Source organism: Myotis myotis, unplaced genomic scaffold, assembly GCF_014108235.1.
Source record: "Myotis myotis isolate mMyoMyo1 unplaced genomic scaffold, mMyoMyo1.p scaffold_m19_p_4, whole genome shotgun sequence".
In the NCBI taxonomy this organism is placed as follows: Eukaryota; Metazoa; Chordata; class Mammalia; order Chiroptera; family Vespertilionidae; genus Myotis; species Myotis myotis.
The window spans coordinates 24,528,788-24,550,919 of NW_023416346.1; the positions used below are offsets into that span (position 1 = coordinate 24,528,788).

General features: G+C 41.3%; 1 protein-coding gene across 3 annotated transcripts in view; it reads left to right on the top strand.

Moving 5' to 3' along the window:
- Positions 1 to 22,132, top strand: part of FGF13 (fibroblast growth factor 13) — a 652,755-nt gene that overhangs the window by 494,764 nt on the left and 135,859 nt on the right. The window lies entirely within an intron of this gene.

Here is a 22,132-nt window from a genome sequence, read left to right on the forward strand (position 1 = left end):
AAGCACCCAGAATAGGCCTAGCACATAATAGTCACCCAGGAAATGTTTGCTGACTAAAGGAACGAAAAGGAAGTTTCCCTAAAATAGGCAAGTATTTGACATTAATTTGAAAATCAATCAAGAGGGGTGCTGGGTTGAGGTGGGCAAAGGGGGTGAAAATGGGGGACATCTGCAATAGTGTCGATAATAACCATTTTAAATAAAAATAGAATAAAATCACCCAAGAGAATCTTCAGAATAGTGGACAGAGGAATATAATTGGATTATTTTGTATTGTTATCAGATATGAATCAATTCAGAAAAAATCTGAATATTTATTTCTCGTTCCATTAAACTCTCGAGAAGAAAATAAAAATTGCTGAGGGTGGGAGGGTTAGCATGCAGTAGAAATATGCTGGCTTTCCACTAGGGGGTGCTATGAACACAAAGAGAAGCCATTCTCCCTTAATATGTTCTTCCTCAGAGAGAAACTGCAGAAACCAAATAACTTCTCTATTTTCCCTGCATTGCATACAATTTTAGCAAGAAATGAATAACTTCCAGGGTGCTTGAAAATTATGTATGTCTGAACATGTCTTTCTGCTAATAAGATGGGCATATGTGTGCATGTGCACATGAATGCACAAAGCACCCCTTCTGGCATCTTTAAAAGATCCAGACATTAAATTTAAAGATGCATGATATGTAGTATATTCAGAATTTGTTGATCAAAAAATTTAGGTGTCATTTACTATGATGTCATAATTAGAATAGAAGCATGTGCTATTTTGCTTTTAACCCTGACATAAAATAGACTATTATAGAAAACCTGTCCAAGTATCAGAGGTAGGTTATCTGTTATCTCTTGTTACTAAGAGCCCACAGACACAATGGTATCGACTCATGTGCACTAGTTCAGTTTTGATTCTACAAGGCCATAATGTGGGAACACACATAACACAGTCAATATTTGGGGAGTTGTAATTTGTATAACTAGTGATTTAGTTAAATAGAATCTTGTTTTTAACATCTTATCTCCAGTTTCTGCCTTCAGCATATCACTTATGGCCATGGATTTGGAGTGATATTATTTTAACTGTATTCATGTTTATCTCCCCTTTAGACTCTGAGCTCTGGGAATGTGTGGGTTTTCTATTTGTATCTCTTGCATATGCAGAGGTACATTGTGCAAAGGTACATGGTTAGGACTCAGTTATTGTTCATGGATTGCTTGCTTAGTGATCAGTTTCCACACAAAATACTGTGAAAACTGTCAAGAAGGATAATGATGAAATTACAGGGGATACAAGCAAATGGGCAAGAGGGGACCAAGGGGAAGAGAAGATTAACTTTTATTGACTGCTCACAGTGTGCCAGGCATTGCTCAGGCACTTTATATGAATTTCTCATTTAATTTTTATAATAGTCCAATGAAGAAATGATCACCAACTCAATCCCACCTAATTAGGTGGCATTGCTGGGAGTGTCCAAGGCTTAGCCTGTGTCTCTGTACTAAGGGCCTTGGTGATGCTAACTGGGAATTGAGCTGTGGTCAGAGTAGCCAATGGGCTGTTATTGAAGCTGGGTCCTGTATTCACAGGGGGGTGGGAAGAAATCCCCCTGGATGCCTCTCTGTCCCTGCTACCCTCAGAGAAAATGAAAGAGAGGTGCAGCTCACGGTAGTTGACAGCAGCAGTTCCCATCATCTGCTTGGAGTGAAGGGCTTCCTGTGAAGCATTTCCTTTCCTTCCTGGAACTCATTGGTATTGTAGGAAATGAGTGATATGGGCAGTGATGATGGACTTAAAGCAATTGGATTCACTGGAGAATGCTTTATGGAGCAGGGGGGCACATAATCATGAAGATTCTGGGTTGTGAGAAACCAAAAAGGGTACCCAGTTTAATAACCAAGCAAGCTTTTGAAACTTTTGACAGTATTCCATTCAGTTGCCAGCTATGTGATCTTGAGCAAGAAATTTCACCTGTGAGCCAGAGTATTCTCCCCTGAAAAAAAAAAAAAAAAAAAAAAAAAAAAAAAAAAAAAAAAAAAAAAAGCAAAGAAAACCTTACAGGATTGTCATGAGGATTCAAAGAGAAAACATGTACTCCTGGAATATATTAGGTACCCATTTGCTGTTTATTAAATAGTCTTTATTTTCAGAGCAATTTTAGTGTTTCAGAATTTACCAGGCAGCCAGAAAATACACAATGAGTACTCAGAGATTCAGGAAAACTTCTTTATTTAAAGCAGCACTGCTGGCTCAGCGATTCAAAGATCCAAAGCCTGAACAGCTAATGCAATGAGATCACCCCTTATATATTTCTAAGTTTCTTTGTTTCCTGTTTCCTAACTACCAGGCTTTTGTGGTGGGCTTTCACAGCCCCTCCTGAGGCAGTTGGAATGGGGGAGTTAGATTGTCTAAATGCCTGGCGTGGGTGGCAACAGCGACCCCCCTCTGGCTTAGCTGCCAAATTCCCAGCCCATGGCCCCTGCAAACTGGGAGCAACCAAGAAAACAGACTGTTGCCTAAGGAAGGGGCAATGACTTAATTATAGGCTAATAAGAATGTGCACTAGGACACTGGTCACTGGCACAGATTCAGATTGCTAGCTCCCCCCCGAGGTTGCCCCCTATATTCCGCCTCATTCCCTCCTCTTGATCCTCAAGCTGACTTTCAGCCTTGGGGATTCAATAGAAGACTCAAAACTAGGGAGTAGGGTGTTCAGCAGCTCAAGTCTTTTTCATCTTCATTACCCAAGGGTTTGTAATGGTAGTCCAGAGACCTGGTCTGGAGTAACATCTGGGGCTTCAGGGCTTACTGATTCTACCTCTATTAGCTGTTCTAAAACCTGTTGGCTTTCTTAGAGGAAGGGAAAGGGAGTCTACACATGTTTCTTCATTTCCGGCTTCAGAGCAGTTGGAGTGGTGAGAAGCATGTCTCAGAGTCCCATCTATTTCTCCTCCAGTTGGCCCATCATCCTTGCTCTGGTCATGTCTGTCCAACTGCCTAACACATCCCCTCAAGGATCTTGTCTCTGAATTCTTTCAGGGAAGGTGACGTCTGTGGGCTCCTCTAACTACTTCCATGCTGAGGAGGGGCAGAGTTTTCTTTCAGAGCCAAGAGATCCTTGCTCTCTGTCAGAGGGACGATGAGGCCTGGGCACTGACGGAGGTGAGCTTATGACCTGGCGGAGACAAACTGTACTATAAAATTTAGTGCCGAAACCAGTTTGGCTCAGTGGATAGAGCATCGGCCTGCGGACTGAGAGGTCCCAGGTTCGATTCCGGTCAAGGGCATGTACCTGGGTTGCGGGCATATCCCCAGTAGGAGATGTGCAGGAGGCAGCTGATCGATGATTCTCTCTCATTGATGTTTCTAACTCTCTATCTCTCTCCCTTCCTCTCTGTAAAAAATCAAGAAAATATATTTTTTAAAAAAAATTTAGTATTATTGAACAATTAGAACAGCAAGAGTTACAACAAATGGTCTGGTGGAAGGGAAAAGAAAACATTTCAGTTCTAATAATTTCCTATAGAATTTTTCTCCTTAAAATCACCCTTATTTTTATCAAAGAGCCAAATTAAGACCAATTTATCTATTGCATTCAATTTGGTCTGATTGTTTGCATAAACCCAACAAGAATGATATCTGACCACAGAATTTGGTAGTTGACACAAATAATTGTCTAATTATTTGCCAGAATTTCATGATTGAGTCTCAGTGTGCCCCTCAGGGCAGAGAAGCCAAGCCATCCAGCTGCCATTAGGCCTGCCTGTAATATCTGCTGGGTTAGGTGAATTCCTCACCATGATCTGTACCTGCAGTGGCTCCACCCGGGCCTGTGCCCTAGGCTTCAAGGCCCATCTCAGCAGTCCTCCTACTTGTCATGGCCTAGAGTGCATGGGAGTTCTGCAAGGATGCTGGGGTGCCCTCGTTGCTCCCCTTCCACTCTGACCAACCGCCAGAGATGGCAAGGTATGGGCCTGATGCTCCAGCACCATCCATTTTCAGGGCTACCAAGCAAGATACCAGGCTTTCTCCATGGCACTCTTATTGGCTTCAAGTCTTCAGAGTCCAGACATGACTCTTTAAAACATGACAGTCCAGTCAAAGTGTTCAGTCAATAAAACCAACATTGGAAACTGGTCTTATTGAATTTATGCAAAAAAATACATTGTCATGAGTCAGTCATTAAGAATTACCAAATTTCAGAGGGATCATATAAGGAGAAAAATACACTAACTTTCTTTAAGATCTTATGATTTTCCTTGCCAGTCCTTTCCATGGACTCTTCAGAAGATGTAATATTTTTTCCAAATGCATTATAACGAAACAGCAACTGTCTCCAAATGATAAGAAGAAATTTACAATGACGCGGTTATCAATTTCATTATAATGAAGATTACAGGGAATGTTGTCCTTTCTGTAAAACCCAGCATTCTATGATATTATAACCAATAACCATTAGTTATAAATGTATTTGACAAAGGTTCCTATGTATCTTCAGTATACAATTGTCCTTCATGAGAGAGAAAACAAACATTTGAGGCCTTTCAGAGCCTATTGGGATGATGTAAAGCCAATTCTAGATCAAGAGAAAGTTTCTTAAAATTCAAAAAGATGGTCTTTCTTTTTTATAATTAAATACCTGATTAATATCACATAATTATTTTACTAGAAAAGAACTAACCAAAATAAGGCTTATCTTCTAACTTCATTTGTCCTTGGGTTTGGACAACAAATGACACTAATTGGATTTCTGCTATCAGTCTCTTGATATAAGCTATTTACCCTCTTTTTAGGGTGGCAAAATGCAAATCATTTACTCTTAAGTGTCCTTTGTTTAGGGAAGATAGGATTTTCTAGATGGTTGCAAACTGCTGTTTTACTATCTCAGTTTTCCTGTTCTGCTTGTCCTGGCTTACTGGCCTGTGTCATTTAATCAATTTCCTTTTAATATTTCTTTCTACAAACTTTCTATAACTTTCACAGACATTCTTACAACTATCAGAAATAACCAGCTTTAGAAACCACCTTATTTTTCCTTCAAAATGCATAACCATGCCTCAGACCTTCCATTAAGTACTTCTACTGTAATATTCTTTCTTTCTGTCATACCTTTGTTGTAATGTACCCCTAGAATCACACAAGGAAGCCTCAAGAAGTCAAATTAAAGAGTCACATTTATTGCAAATCTGGGACTATGAGGGGGCATTTCGCTCTCCCAGATCTCATAGTGCCCACCAGCCCCAACACCAGATTTATATAGGCAAAGATCACAAAGGTATTGATTACATCCCAAAGTTTGGAATGAGGAACCTGGTTTGCAAAAAAGCAGTTTACAGAAGCAGAAGCAGTTTACTTAAGCGTGTTATCTAAATTACAGTTTTGGGGTCTCCAGAACACTGAGTCAACAGGGACATGTTAACTGAAACCCTCTGACCTTGGGATAATAGTGCTGTCCTTCCCAGGTAAAGGAAAATGTGCTTTTTAAGACCAGTATGACCACAACCAATGGGATATTCACATTACAGTCAATAGGGTATTTAATTGAATAGGATGATTTATATAATTCAGAAAATCAAAATAACTTTTGATTTTTTGAACATTATGTTAGCTTTCTGTTTCTGCCTTTCTTATTTTTATGTACCTTCTGAGATTTCTTAACAGCTCTTCTGCACTTCTATCCTTCCAGTTCTCTAACTTTGCAGTTGTCTTGAGATTTCAAGCCAACTATTGGTGACAAAATATAATTTTCAGTATTTCTTGGCCCAACAGGTCCTCAGGGTCTGGCCCAGAGTACTTCCTCATTTGATATTTTAGTCTTGGTAAAATGCAGAAGGTCCTTCTTCTTTGCCTTGCTGAATATTGAAGGCTTTATTTAGGTTCTGAGACTGGGGAACTGCTTCCCTAATCCCTTTAATTATTAGTTCCCTGAGAGATCTCTCATGTCTCCCTTATGGGTCTTGTTGTTAAGGTCCCACTGGGGCTCCTGGGTTTGGAAATTTTATATCTGCTGGAAGCACACCAGGTGCTCCCTTTCCCAGATAGCTATAGCCAACCTTCAAATCATTCCCCCTTCTTTTCCTGAGAATAGTATTCCCAATATAGACATTAACTTGTGTGTACGTATAGACATGTGGGCCCCAAAATGGGTCTAGTCAGCTAAGCAATGTGGGTCTTCTAGCAGAGGTTTGACTCTTCTTTTTTTCTGCTCCAACTCCTTTCACAGCCTAGAAAAGCTGGTTTCTGGTGGTGAAGTGGCCTCAGGGCTGGTTGGAGTCTTATCAGGACAGCTCTCCTCCTGAGGGGGAGGCAGGGATTGTAAATCACCATTTTGGCTGTTCCCTCAGATTGTCCTCTGGTCACATAGGGAGGGGAAGGCAAGACAAGGGGTCTCATTTCTCTGTCTGCCCTTGTTCTCTTTTAGGCTTCTCTGCCTTTACAGGGAGAAGGAAGACTGGCCCATTCCTCCAACAGAGAGCATAGTAAATCTCTTGAAATGACTGGACTTTTATTATTAACATATTTATAATTATTACTGAAAAGCTTTATCACAAATCCTTAGTTTTAGTTACGTCTATTTATTATAACTAAACAACTTTGAGATTTTAAAGTCAATTATTACCTAAAGCATTTTCTTGACCAATTTTGTAATGGATAACTCAATGTGAAAGTACCGTTTTATTTTATTTTCCTTTATAAAAACAGGAGTGCCCCTGCTTTACAGCTAGAGGGTACTTCTACAGATCTGTTCCTCCCAGTGTTATGGGGAAAAACAGAACATTAGGGACTAGTTATAGTTATGGGAAATATTAATTATGCTGTTAACCATGGTTGCCCTTTCTGTTCAAAGAAAGAACATACTAATCTGCCTGGGAAATATATGCCCCCGGGACCTGGCAGTCACCCTTGAAATTCGATCCACCCTCATTCAAGAACTGCCCATTATCATGGAAGCATTAACCTTGTTGCCCAACCCAGCCTGCATAGCTTACTGCCTTATGTAATTTCAAGTATATTGTATTGGTCTAATTTAGTTCAAAAATATTTCTTTTTAGGGAGAGAGAGTAGATCTTTGTGTCACCTCAGGGCCCTTGAGATGTCACAAAGTTATCTCTCAGTTAAAGATTATCTCAATTTAAAGATTATCAAAGCTTAAACTGTTTTTAACATTACAGATTTGGTCTTGACCACAGAATTAATCCTTTTCAATCTGGCTAAATAAATTGTTATATTCTAGTAACGCCACAGAAGTACAGAATATACTTTGAATGTTATAGTGGGAAGACATGCCTACTGCCTATCCATTCCCTTGCTGCCTTGCCCCCAAGGGCTCAGAAGCAGCAAAGCTGTGACCACCCCATAGTCAGCCTCAGTTCCACTTAGGCCAGCCTGCGCAGGTTTGTGATGTCATAGGCAGCATGGAAGTAGCTATTGGTCTGGCTTTTGTTTAAACTTCCCTGGGTTAACATATGTGCAACCTTCACAAATTTTACACTTTCAAATTAGTCTTAGAATCTTAAAATTTTAACCCAGCACAGCAAAATGACCTTTGGTTCTTTTTTTTATTTTTCTTGACAGGGTACAAAGCCTTTTATTTGAACTATCTTATTCAGTGCTCCCAATTATCTTTTGAGGAAGGTATTAATTTTATTCCCATTGGCAAATGAGGAAAGTGGATTTTAGAAAGGTAGTCACTTGCCTGGCATCACAGTTATTAAATGATGGATTTTGGTTCAGTTGGAACTCTTTAACTATTAAAATGGCCTTACAATTGAGTGGGTTACTGCTTGAAGAAATGAGGCTATTGCCCTTGGAACTAACCAACTAGGAAATGCCTCCTATTGGTCAGAATCTTTCACTGGAAGATGAAGTTCAGGAAGATGGGATTTATCCTGGTCCTTGGAGGAAGAGTAAGAAAGTGACGGAGAAGAGCAGGGATGGGCCTTTAAAGAAGGAAACTTTGCAGTAATAAAACCAGGAATGTGCGACATGTATACCACCCAAGGGAGAATGAGGAGATCTGTTTGGCTGGTTTCCTCCTCCACCAACCCCTTCTTTGGCTTGTTTCACCTTGTGCCCTTGACCTCAGCAGCCTACCTGAACCTCCACTGTCAAACTCAGTGCCAGGCTGGAGACCAGGGTATACAAAAGCCAATTCTGCATCTCATCTCTTAGGCAGTTTTCTTTTACCCTCAACTAAATCCCACAAATGTGGGGTTGCATAGGTGAAATTCTAATATTACCTTTTCATCTCCTAGTTTTTAGTCCGTCCCCTGCCCTCAGTTGCCTTTCACTTCTTTCCCTGAAAGGTCTGCTCAGCTCCAGTGATTGCATTTCGGATTTGTCCAGGTCTCCTTTATAAGAGGCTGTTGGGTAAGTCTCTTTGGGCATCACTGCATGCCGGGGAGCAACTTGAGCCTCCAGAGTTTTGTGCTGATTTTTTGACTCATCTTGCACTTGTCTCTGTCACTTTGTGTATTAGTTTTCTATTGTTGCATAACGAATTACTACAAACTTAGAGACAATATCATCCACTTATGAGCATACAGCTCTGTGGGTTAGAAGTCTGGATGAGCTTATATGGGTTCTCTGCTTTGGTTCTCACAAGACCCAAATCAACGTGTTGGCTGGGCTGAATTCTTGTCTGGAGACTGGAGAAGAATCTGTTTCTGTGCTCATTTGGACTGAGGGCAGATTTCAGTTCCTCATGATTATAGGCTAGACATCCCCATTTCCTTGCTGGCTGTCAGCTGGGGATCATGCTGAGCTCTTAGTTCAGCAGTTCTCAACCTGTGGGTCGCGACCCCTTTGGTGGTCGAACTACCCTTTCACAGGGGTCGCCTAAGACCATCCTGCATATCAGATATTTACATTACGATTCATAACAGTAACAGCAGTACAGTTATGAAGTAGCAACAAAAATAATTTTATGGTTGGGTCACAACATGAGGAACTGTATTTTTTTTCCAATTAAATCTTTATTGTTCAGATTATTACATTAGTTACTCTTTTTTCCCACCATAACTCCCCTCCACCCAGTTCCCACCCCATCCTCCGCCCTCACTCCCCACCCACTGTCCTCACCCATAGGTACACCATTATTGTCCAATCTCTTCCCTCACCCCACACCCCTTTCCCCCCCAAGAATAGTCAGTCCATTCCCTTTCTATGTCCCTGATTCTATTACAATCACCAGTTCATACTGTTCATCAGATTATTTATTCACTTGATTCTTAGATTCACTTGTTGATAGATGTGTATTTATTCATAATTTGTATCTTTACCTTTTTCTTCTTCTTCCTCTTCTTAAAGGATACCCTTCAGCATTTCATATAATACTGGTTTGGTGGTGATGAACTCCTTTAGCTTTTTCTTATCTGTGAAGCTCTTTATCTGGCCTTCACTTCTGAATGATAGCTTTGCTGGATAAAGTAGTCTTGGTTGTAGGCTCTTGGTATTCATCACTTTGAATATTTCTTGCCACTCCCTTCTGTCCTGCAAAGTTTCTGTTGAGAAATCAGCTGATAGTCGTATGGGTATTCCCTTGTAGGTAACTGATTTTCTTTCTCTTGCTGCTTTCAGGATTCTCTCTTTGTCTTTTGCTCTTGGCATTTTAATTATGATGTGTCTTGGTGTGGTCCTCTTTGGATTCCTTTTCTTTGGGGTTCTGTGCGCTTCCTGGACTTGGAAGTCTATTTCTTTCACCAGGTAGGGGAAGTTTTCTGTCATTATTTCTTCAAATAGGTTTTCAATATCTTGCTCTCTCTCATCTTTTGGCACCCCTATAATTCGGATGTTGGTACACTTGAAGCTGTCCCAGAGGCTCCTTACACTATCTTCATATTTTTGGATTGTTTTTTCATTTTGCTTTTCCAGTTGGGTGTTTTTTGCTTCTTTGTATTTCAAATCTTTGACTTGATTTTTGTGACCCTCTGGTCTGCTGTTGGGAGTCTCTATAATATTCTTTATTTCAGTCAGTGTATGCTTAATTTCTAGTTGGTTCTTTATCACAACATCGAGGGTCTCATTAGATTTCTTGAGGATCTCACTACATTTATCAGCAGTCTCACCAGTCTTCTTGAAGGAAGATCTCACCACATTTATCAGCGGTCTCACCAGTCTTCTTGAAGATCTCACTACATTTATCGGTGGTCTCACCAGTCTTTTCGAGGGCCTTATTAAGTTTATCGGCGGCTTCTAGACAGTTCTTTAAAAACCTTAAAAGTGTGGTTTTGAACTCTATATCCAACAGTTTGCTTTCCTCCAATTCTGTTGTTTGTGTCCTGTTTCTTTGTCTCGGCATTTTTTATGCTTCGCTGTGTCGATAGAGTGCCTTTCTTTGCTAAGTGTCCCAATTACCTGAGGTAGACACTCTTGGTGCACCCCCTTGTGGGCTTTGTGCACAGTCTTGTTGCAGTTAAGCCTTGATTGTTGTAGTTATCACTGTGAGGAATTGACCTCCAGGCCAATTGGCTGTGAGAATCAGCTGTGTCTGCAGTGGGAGAACTTCTATGCTGGAGACACCCCTCTGGGGCTAGACTTGCTTCGATGGGGCTTTGGTGCTCACTGAGTCTGCCCCCTGAGTGTGTCTTTTATGGTTCCACGGAGCTGCAAACGGGATGGTCCCACTCGGACCTCTGGGCTTCCTGGCTCCTGGATCTCTAGGGAGGTGCTAATCTAGCCTTTGCCTGAGGCTATCCAGCAAAAGTCTCCCTGCAGGGCTTGGGTGGGGCGGGTCCCACGGGATCAACAGGGCGGGGTTAGCAATTATGGCTACTCTGTCTTGCCCTCAGAGGCTCTGCTTCTCAGTGTCCCAGTAATCGCTGCAAGCCCCATGGAGAGAAAGCTGCCCTAGGGTTCTGAGCGATGCCAGACAGTCCTGCTTCTCCCATATGAGTCTGGGTCCCTAGAGACTCACCCGGAACTGGAGCTCAGAGCCTGAGACTCCCTCCCGATTGAAAACGACAACCACGCCCTCAGCCGCCAGCCCGCTCCGCATGCACTCCACACCTTAGTATTTTACTTCAGCACTGCGCCTCCTCTGAGTCTTGATATGTTTTCTCTTTCCTCCTAGTTGTAGAACTTCCACTCAGCCAGCCTTCCTGTGGTTCTGGGTGATGTCCATTCCGTCTTTTAGTTGTATTTTTGAAGTGGTTGTTCGAGGCAGCAAACTCCAGTGTTTACCTATGCCGCCATCTTGGTTTCTAGGAACTGTATTTAAAGGGCCAGAAGGTTGAGAACCACTGCCTTAGAGGGTCATCTCTTCATCTTCAAAAGGATTACGTTACCTTCAGTATCTTTCTGACTTCCCTCTGGCCACCTTTGGTTCTGAGTGGCACAAAGCCTACACAGAGAGTTCCCTATATTCATAAACCATGGAAGAGCAAACTAAAGTCCCTAAAAGTTGGAAAGCCAAAATTGTATTGTAGACATACAGACAGAGATCTCGTTAGCTAAGTTTCTGATGGCTGAAGTAACTGAGAGGGAGAGCAGGAAGAATCCCCAAGAATAAGGATTCTTAGCAGCTGCTGGGACGTCCTGCAACTCTGTCATGTGTTCAGCCTCACCACATACAACTGGGTTTCCCCAAAGCGGGACTTGCCCCATCTTTAAATTAAACAAACAACAAAGAGACATAAAATATCGACAGAAAAACTCTTATACAAGTGCATACAACATACTAAAAGCTTACACCACAGAATCCCCTACATTAAGAACCACTAAAGCAGAGCAATGTCTTCTGTCCCTGGTTCAGGAACTGCCCCTCCCCAGAATCTCAGCATTCTCCCTAATGGACTACTAATATTTTGGGAGAATGTATTTCCCAGGCCTGGAATTTCTGTTTCCCATCTGCAGCCATAAGCTGGAAGCCCCTGATTTCACAGAGAGGCATCTACATTATAGGCAGCAGTTTGGGCACTTCTTAAAATTCTTTAGCATACATTCTAAGACAGTGGGTTTAAAGGAACTACTTCCCATGTTTGCAGTTAAACCGTGTAATCCCTCCCTGTTAACAGAGACACAGGACAACACAAGGTAACTTTCACTTCACACAAACTCTTACATTCACATTCACACAAACTCTTACATTCACATTCACACAACAGTCAGTCTGAGCTTTGACTTCAACCCACGGAAAGTCCCTGAACTGAGTCAAATATTTTGCCTAAGTGGTGATCAGCCACTCCCAAAAGACAGGTCTGAACTTGGACTGCCGCCCTCCCCCTCGGGGAAAACTCACTGGTCAGATGTCTGGTTCCAGAAAGGGCTTTCCTGTCCTCCTTGGAGTCCACTGGGGTGCGAGCGGGGCTTCGGTTGTCCAGGCCCAATGAGGACTGGGACCCAGTAAATCACTGGAGGTGTGCCTCCCCATCATCAGGGACTCAGTGAAGTGGGCCTACCCGCCTGCTCTCATGCAGCAGTGCCTCAAAGGGGCAACTCGGCTGTGTGTTTCCTGATCAGGGAACCAAATTATGTTGCAAAATTTACCAGGTGACCAGAAAATACACAACGAATACTTGGAGAATCAGGAAAAACCCTTTATTTAAAGCAGCGCTGCTAGCTCAGTGGATTCGAAGATCCAAAGCCTGAATAGCTAATACAATGAGATCACCCCTTATATATTTCTAAGTTTCTTTGTTTCCTATCTGTTTCCTAACTACTGGACTTTTGTGGTGGGCTTTCACAGCCCCTCCCGAGTCAGTTAGAATGCAGAAGTTAGATTGTATCTAAATGCCTGGCCTGGGTGGCACCAGAGACTCCCCTCCAGCCAAGCTGCCAAATTCCCGGCCTATGGCTCCTGCAGACTGGGAGCACCCAGGAAAACAGACTATTGCTTAAGGAAGGGGCAGTGACTTAATTATAGGCTAATAAGAATGTGCACTAGCCCTAACCGTTTTGGCTCAGGGGATAGAGCATTGGCCTGCGGACTCAAGGATCCCGGGTTCGATTCTGGTCAAGGGCATGTACCTTGGTTGCAGGCACATCCCCACTGGAGAGTGTGCAGGAGGCAGCTGATCAATGTTGCTAACTCGCTATCCCTTTCCCTTCCTCTCTGTAAAAAAATCAATAAAATATGTTTTTTTAAAAAAAGAATGCGCACTAGGACACTGGTCATTGGCACAGATTCAGATTGCTAGCCCCCCTCCCCAGGTTGCCCCCTATATTCCTCCTCATTAGATTTGCAGCAAAATTGAATGGCAGATACAGAGATTTCCCCATGTATTCCCTTTCCCCACACATGTACAGCCTCCCCCTTATCAATATCTTCCACAAGTATAGGATATTTGTTATCATTTATGAACTTACACTGGCACCCAAAATCACCCAAAATCCATAGTTTACATTATAGTTCACTCTTGGTGTAGAACGTTCTATGGATTTGGACAAATGTATAATGTCATGTATGTATCATTATGGTATCATGCAGAGACGTCCTGGCCTAAAAAAATCCTCTTTGCTCTGCCTATTCATTCATCTCTCCCTTCACCTCCCCCTAATTCCTAGCAACCACTTTACTGTCTCAATAATTTTGCTTTTCCCAGAATGTCATACAGCTGTAATGACATAGTATGTAGCCTCCTCAAATTGGCTTATTTCACCTACTAATATGCATTGAGTGTTTCTACATGTCATTTCATAGCTCATTTCTGTTTAGTTCAGAATAATATTCCATAGTCAGTATGTGCCACAGTTTATTTATGCATTCACCTACTGAAGGGCATCTTGGTTGCTTCCAGGTTTTTAGGATTATGAATAAAGCTGCTATAAACATCTGAGTGCAGAATTTTTCATGGACATAAAATTTTAACTCATTGGTTATTTTAAATGAAAAACATATCTGTCCTCACTCCCATAAATTCTTCCCAAAGTGGTAGATCACTGTAGCCAAGATGCCTGATATGCAGCTAAATGCTATTTATTAATTAGCCAAGAGGTCATGGTGGCACAGCAAATAAACAATATACTACAAATCTGTTTACATCGGTTTCTGCAGACATTTTAAAAACAATTAAACTGTCAAGGGGGCCTGGAGACAGAGCTTTGCATTTTAATGGGAAATGATTAAATATCAGGCATTATTGCTTTTGATGTGTCTGGGCTCTAAGAGGAAGGCAGGATATTGATTAGGGCCTCCAGGAAGGGAGGAAGCTTACTTGGGCCGCTTGACCACAGTGCAATGAAAGCTTTGAGTTCTGTAACATCTTGGGCTGAGATTAAAGGCCACTCACCAGAGAGTTAACTAGATTTGTCAACTTCTGTTTAGTTGGACTTTGCCTGTAAGGGCAGATGATAGATTTTGACTTCAGAGGGGTACTATTGGTAGATGGGCAGAGAGAGAGCATTGGGTGCTAATGGCATTTATTGGAAGAGGGTGAGTGACACAGCACTGAGCACTGACCCCTGTATTGATTAGATCTGGATTAAAATCATCACAAGGGAAGTGAAGGCTGCTTATGCAGCCCCTGCCTACATGGACTAATGCAAAACTATACCCTACAACCTGCAAATATTTATGTGTCACAATTATGGCAGCCACATAGGCTCAGGCTTCCAGTGCATTTAGAATACACTTTTCTCTATTGAGTTCATTCATTCACAAGAGCTAGTCAGTTTGCATGTGGTCCTTGCCCTCTAGCCATTTATAGTCCAGTAAATGAGGGATCATGTAAACATTGTAAAGCACTCCAGTGTAATAGTTCAATGATAAATGTTTCTGTGAGGGACAATGAAAGGACCAAGGAGGACATGGTCAACTTGAAAGGCATGAAAAGGCTGGCTGAAAAGTCTTCCTAGAAGATGTTCTACTTGAAAGTAGGCAGACAAAGGGAAAAGGTCATCCCAAGCTGGGGGAATATCATGAACAGATCTGTGGTGATTTAAAAAAAAAAAAAAGCCTGCGACATTTAGAGAACTGAAACAGTCTGGTGTGTGTGTTTAGGAGTTTCCCATTAGCCATTGGGCTGGATCAGCACAAACCTATATCCCTAAGGTTAATTGAACAGGTGAGCACTACCACTGTCTGTGCCTTTCTATCATTTAAAATCCATCCATTTGTCCCACTACCCAGGAGGATGCCAATCAGAGAACAAGGTGCTTTTTTTTTTTTTTTTTTTTCAAAATGAAAACACCTTTGTGAAAGCTGTCATTTTTATTTAAAAATTCATGTCAATTAGTTTAATCCAGATTTCTTGCCTTCATAACACCTGACCAGGATCAGCCACATTGAGGACTAGGGGAATAGGGAGACCCGGAATGTAAGAGAAGAGAAGCATGGGGTTCCTGAGGAGGCTGTCAAGCCCAACAGGTGGATAACTCCTACAGTGTAGTTACAACAGTTAGAGAGTAGCACAAAGGCCCTAAGTAGCAGGAAGGCCCTGAGTGGCTGAGAATTAGTTTGAGGGAAAGGAGAAAAACGGTAGCAGCAATACATTTCACCTGTCTTGCAATTTGGCTCCATATCAGCCCTCACTTTGTTTATTTCTGTGCAGTCTAGACATCAATGATTGAGTTTCTCTTGTCCCAGGGGATCTCCTTCCCCACTGCACTGACTAGTGCAGCCCCTGCAGGGTCACAAGAAGCTATGGCACAGCTGAAAGAAAGTCTGTGTCTTGACTAGAACTAGGACCACTCATTGAGATGACTTAATTTTGTCCCTTGGGAAATGCCTTTTTTAAAGAGCTTTTATATTGGCCAAGACAGACCGCCTCCATATTAGGGTTTGCTATTTTTGTTTGAAGGAAGTTGGCATCTCTCCTGTATAAAGAGTTCACTGAAGCCTAAATTCTTCCATTAGCCATTTTGGTTTGTAAACAGGAATCTGAGTATTTGCAACTGTGTGCCTGGTGGCCTGAGCACTAACTCAGTTTTTCCAGTCACAGGGCCCTGGGGAAGAGCTCTGGCCACATTCTGAAGCACATCATCTGCCCGTCTAATCATGGCTGACTAGTTAACAAATGTTTTTTTAAGGGATAGGACTGGCTGCATAATTTGCAGGGCCCAGTGCAAAACAAAATGTTTTAAAATTTTGTCCTTTGTTCAAATGTTTTTAGGAATTTTAAAATGGTGACAGCAAAGCCTGAAACCAAGTACAGGGTCCTTCTCAGAGCAGTGTCCTGGGTGACTGCACCGGACACACTTCCAGAAAGCTGTCCCTGTTGAAGAACAACTCTTTGGCCCACTTGGGTTCTGAGGGCTCCTGATGTTCAGGCCTTTGAATTGTAGGCTACTGGTGTAGGATGGGGGAGGATATTTTATTTCAGGGCAGAACAAATTTTCTCTATCCTCTGCCTGCTGCTGAAATCTGGTCCTAAAGCTTTACCAAATTCACTTGAGGCTGGATCCCTTTGAGAAGGACTAATGTTTGCAGCTGTCTGTTAACTTTTCATTTAGGATGGAAATGAGGAGGCAGAGAGAACAAGGCAATTTTGATTACTCAGAGAAGCTTAAGAAAAAATATGTAATTTTATGGAATGCTTTTGGATATACACAATCTTCCTTTCCATATAGCACTGAGTATGGGTGGTGGGACTCAATAAATATAGCTCCTTGTGGGTGTCAGTAAATCTTCAATATTCATTGATAGTGATAATATTCAGACTTTGAGACAGATTTCCTTTTGCTCTGACTCAAGGGAAGTTTTCCCAGAGCCATACAGAAGGAGAATCCAATCTGCTCAATAGGAAAGACTCATTTGCTCCCGGAATAACTTAATTTCCATTTCCATTTGAATCTTTAACAAAAAGAGTAGATCTTTCATAAGGCAAAATAAAAAGAATGACAAGTTTGTTTGGAGTTTCACTTTTCCTTAAAAATAATTGATTCTTATATTAACATTGTTGAGTATGCTTCAGTAATATATATGATATAAAGCTAAAATAGTCTATGTTTCTTGTGTGTTTTTTTTGTTGTTGTTATAATTAGCTGAAAGCCTAGACATAGGCTGCTAGCAGATTCTCTAAATTTTTAACAAAGGACTTCAATATGAAAATGTATTTTTTGGCAAGAAACTCAAAATTCAAGTAGAATTTTAACATTTTGCAAGTAATTATTACAGAGGATTGAGCAACTGTAGCACTTGCCTATTTTGCTTGTAGCATTTTCTGTTCATCAATAATTTAATTTCAAAATAAAAGACACATTTTCTACATCCCAAAAGCTATTGGGGAGCCTTTCAGACTATAAGATTCCTGACAGTGGGAGAAGCGCCTACCAAAGACGGCAGCTCACTTCAAAAGTGCCTCTAATGTGCTGAGGGATCCTGTTACAAAGTATTTTTCGTAATTCTAGAAGGCAAAATAAAATTTTATGCTTGGAAATAATAAGTTTAAGCAAATAGTATGGGCGAAGCTTATGTCTGAGTCCAAGCATTGGTCTGATTATTGCCAGAACAATACCGCTACATGATGAATCATTAATGATCTGTGAGAGTCATAATGGTCTGTCACTAATGCCCATTAATGATCTCTCTATACCGCGAGTTATGGGCTTGATGTTTCTGGCCAGTACCTTGGAGAATACTTTAGATATGCCTTAAACTTTCTCTGATCTCCTCTCTCTGTGTCTGCTCCAAATGTAGACAGCAGTTGTCTGTGTAGGACCAGCTTTTAAAGAAGCATGGCTTTGTTAAGGAAGTCATATTCAGGTAAGATTTATTTAAGCAATGTTTTTGAAGGATATAGATTTGAAAGCTTATCGTGGGCATTATTGCCTTTGCAAAAATTAACAAAATTATGCTGGGTATCTTTCTGTTGAGATCGTTTCTTTCCGGTTGGGACAGGGGCTCTTGAGTTTCCTTGTACTCCATGATATATGGTTGTTGAGCATAGACTCTTGTAAAATACTTCCTTTGTTGTTTTCTTTTCTAAGAGGAATTTTAGATATTAATTGTTATAGAAGAGCACATTGTATTTCTGTCTATTTAAAGCCCTATTTGTGTTTAGAGAACCATGCCACTGGCCGATTCAAGAGAGATTTCCTCCCTCCAGATTTGCATTTACTGTATGCATACAGCACAAAACATTCATCTGCATTTTTAAAGGAAGAAAATAGAATAAATTATTATAATTGGTTTTAAATTTATTTTGCTTTAAGCTCAGCAAAAGGAAAGTCAGAGAAGGCAAGAGAGCTAAGGTAAGATGGACACAATTACACATTAATTCTGAGAATCTTATTAGGTGTATCTACAGGGAAATCATAGAAGCTAGGCACTCCAGAATGTCTGAGCAAAACTAGGAGAGGATGGGTTCCTCCATGCCAGCAAGGGAGATGCTGCAGATAGCTAATGGGACCAACGCCCAAGAGCCTCTGGCTTATGGAGAAAAACAAGATGAGAGAAGGTTGCCGGAGCAGCCACTTTCAAGCCTCTGAAAATAGCAAAACAGGAATTATTTTGGAGGGTCAAAATCATTCCGAGGGCTACTTTTTCATGAAAAATTGTACCAATAACTAAATGGAAAGTGACATATTTTCATAGGAAACTTTTTGCCAGTCTGCATATTATCTGAACGAAGTAGCCTTATCAAGCTAAGTGAAACCCTTTGCACTTTAACATTGAACTCAAAAGTGTCCTAGTCAATGCTGATCCTTATGAATGTTTTATTTTGCTAGGACATTTTGCCCAAGTGAGTGACTACTCTTAGCAGTTTTTGTTTCTTCAAAATCCTCCCCCTTGTCCTGAAACTGTTACATAGTATTTGTTTATTCATGGAATTAACTGAGACTAATAGGCTTTCCCCATCTGAGTACTTGGCAGGATCTCTTAGACTACTTGGAGTGGTCCGGGAGCTTCTGCAAACGAAAGCTCCAATTGATCTGTCATGTTGTTCAGGTATAGTTTATTTGGTTATTTTCAATTGATTGCCCAATGAAAAAGAGAAAAAAATCATTTCAGTGGTTAATATTAGTGATGAAAATCATTATAGAATTTCTGAGGTGGATTCAACATTTCATTTTCTAATTTTCACAATTCATGCCTCTAAGAAACCCACCAAAGTTTCCACCTGTCAGGTGGGAGACAGCTTATAATCATCTTTTTTAAGGAACAGACTACAGCTTCTATGCCCTTTATCTCAGGTGTTGTATGCCTAGCAGAAACATTTAAACTCATGGCTCTGCTTATAGAGTATTTGATTAAAACATGTACATTAATTCTTTGTAGGGTAAGGTCTGTGACACAAGTAATACTCACCAAAAAATATTGCATTAACATGTACATACATTAATTGGAAAAGATCAGATTGCCATTTAAGCTCCTTGGTTAGATTCAAGCACCAACCAACTTTTTGCTTACAAAAGACTTCTAGATTGATTGATGAAATGTTATAAATAGACATGTCTGTTTTAAGTAGATGTATGTTCATGGCAAATTGAGATGCTTTGTAAAAATGAATGCGAAATATGGGGCACATTGACAGTGACTGGAGTTTCTTTTTGAATGTTAAAAGTATCTGATGCAATATTGTATAAGCTCTGAATCCATGGTAGTACAGTGCAAATGAGACCAGAGGAAAGGATTATGCAACCAAAGAAGGATGACCCATGAAAGGTCAGGTAGTTTATCTCTTTGCCCTTAGACAGGAAAACACTTCACCCCTGGTATACAGATGAGATTTTCCCAGACACTGCACCCAGAATCTCTCTAAAGAATTCAATTCAACAGCTCTCAAAAGAAGGAGCATTCACCCTAAATTCCCCATCCTCCAGTCAAGTCTGGTACCTCTTCTTTGGTCCTCATGGAGGCTAAAATACAGACAGTAACTGTGCTCTGTGTAAGCCCTGACAGCCTTGAAGCCCCCATGATCATGCTTATTTAAGTTAAAGAATTCAGATTTATTTAGTTTATTATTTTAGTCTTGTTTCTAACCAACCTGTTTTCACTCACCACTTACTTCTCTAATGTGTTTTTGGCCTTGCTGTGCTGCTTTCTGTTTGCCCTGACTCCTTCAGCTTTTCAAGGCCCTGTTATTTTTTTCTCCTCTTTTTCTGGCTAGTTATGGGCCTTCTATTCAGTGGCCTGCCTGACTGTTCATATATCATATTGACTTAGAGTTTTCAAAATGTAGAACACATGAGGACAGATTTCCCTCTTTGGGAACTACAGGAAATAACATTTGGTAATTTTCTTATTGATAGATACTTATAAAATGATATATTTATTAATTGTTTGGTTTATCAATAATCACTTAGTCCATTTTCAGAGGATATAGATGTGTGCTTTCGGCTGTTCCATAATTCACTCATTCTAAACACTGAGGCCATTGTCACCTGGGCAATGCCTCCTCATAATACCCAGTTTTGACTGCCTGGACCTGGGCCTGGGGTTTAGTAGATATTTAGTGTTTGCTGAGTAAATTAATATATTGACAATGGCTTCATAGAACATGCAAAACTATCCTATCTAATAAAGTGGTAATATGCAAATTGACCATCACTCCAACACACAAGATGGCCACCCCCATGTGGACACAAGATGGCCGGCAGGGGAGGGAAGTTGTGAGCAATCAAGCCAGAACGGGAGGGAAGTTGGGAGGGTCCAAGTCTGAAAGGGAGGGCAGTTTGGGGGGAACCAGGCCTGCACTGCAGGGGAGGGCAGTTGGGGGCAATCAGGCCTGCAAGGGAGGACAGTTGGGGGTGACTGGGCCAGCAGAGGAGGGCAGTTGGGCAGAACCAGGCCTGCAGGGGAGGGCAGTTGGGGGCAACCAGGCCAGCAGGGGAGGGCAGTTGGGGGCAACCAAGCCTCCAGGGGAGGGCAGTTTGGGGCAACCATGCTGGCAGGGGAGTGGTTAGGGGGCGATCAGGCTGGCAGGCAGAAGTGGTTAGAGGCAATCAGGCAGGCAGGCAGGTGAGCAGTTGGGAGTCAGCAGTCCTGGATTGTGAGAGGGATGTCCGACTGCCCTCCTCGAGGGGTCCCAGATTGGAGAGAGTGCAGGCTGGGCTGAGGGACACCCCCCCCCCCCGTGCACAAATTTCATTCACCAGGCCTCTAGTTTCAATATATTTCCTTTGGATATGATTAAAAAATCTATATTGATCTTATAAAACTGACCAGAAGGACTCTTTTCAAATTGTGTTTTTAGAATGTGTACTGAACGTCTATATAGGTCTGATTTTTTTAAGAGAAGAAGGGAGAGGAATAGAGAGTTAGAAACATCAATGAGAGAGAAACATCGATCAGCTGCCTCCTGCACACTCCCTACTGGGTATGTGCCCACAATTAAGGTACATGCTCTTGACTGGAATCGAACCTGGGACCCTTGAGTCCACAGGCTGACCATTGAGCCAAACAAGTTAGGGCCTATATAGGTCTTTGCCATTTGCTTTTATAATTGGAGACTTTGGATTTGTGAATACTACTGAAAGGGAAAAGGTCTTGGGCAGTAAGACAATTCATCACAACTAAGTTCCCATGAAGGAAGAAGGATATCTACAGGAAGCAAGTGCCTCCAGGATAAAAGAAATTTTGTAAATTTCCCTAGCGATACCAGATCAATGAGAGAAAGATGAATATGCTGTAAGTTTTCTTTTCATTCCAACAGTGCAACTGGGCATAGACTAAAAGTGTAAGCAATCCACAGAACAACTATGTCTTTGTACAATTAAATTGTTTCCAGAAAGTTATATGTAAATTGAGTTACATTTAAAATTTGCATTGGGTATGTAGTAAGGAAAGGAACCTTCTTGTATTTTTATAAAACAAAGAATTTGATTATAATATACATATTTAAAGGATTACACTCTAATTTATCCATTTGAAAGTTTGAATTTTTTATAGCAGATGTAAACATTATATCTACATTCATTTTAGAAAGAATTGTTTCACCAGGGCTTGGTAGAGTATCTATAATAATAAAAGTGTAATATGATAATTAGACCAGATGTTCTTCTGGACAACCTTCTGAATAAAGCTGGGGCTGTGAGGGAAGCCCAGGTCTCGGGTGCCTGCCAGCGGCCTGAGGGAAGCCAGGTCCTGGGCGCCAGAGGGAAGCTGGTGCCGGCAGCCAGGGGAAGGAAGGCTTACTCTTGCACAAATTTCATGCATCAGGCCTCTAGTCTATATATATAAAAGGCTAAGTGACTGACTGTCGGTCGTCCTACTGACCAACTGGCCAGCTGGTACATGTGATGTGCATTGGCAATTTAAAAAT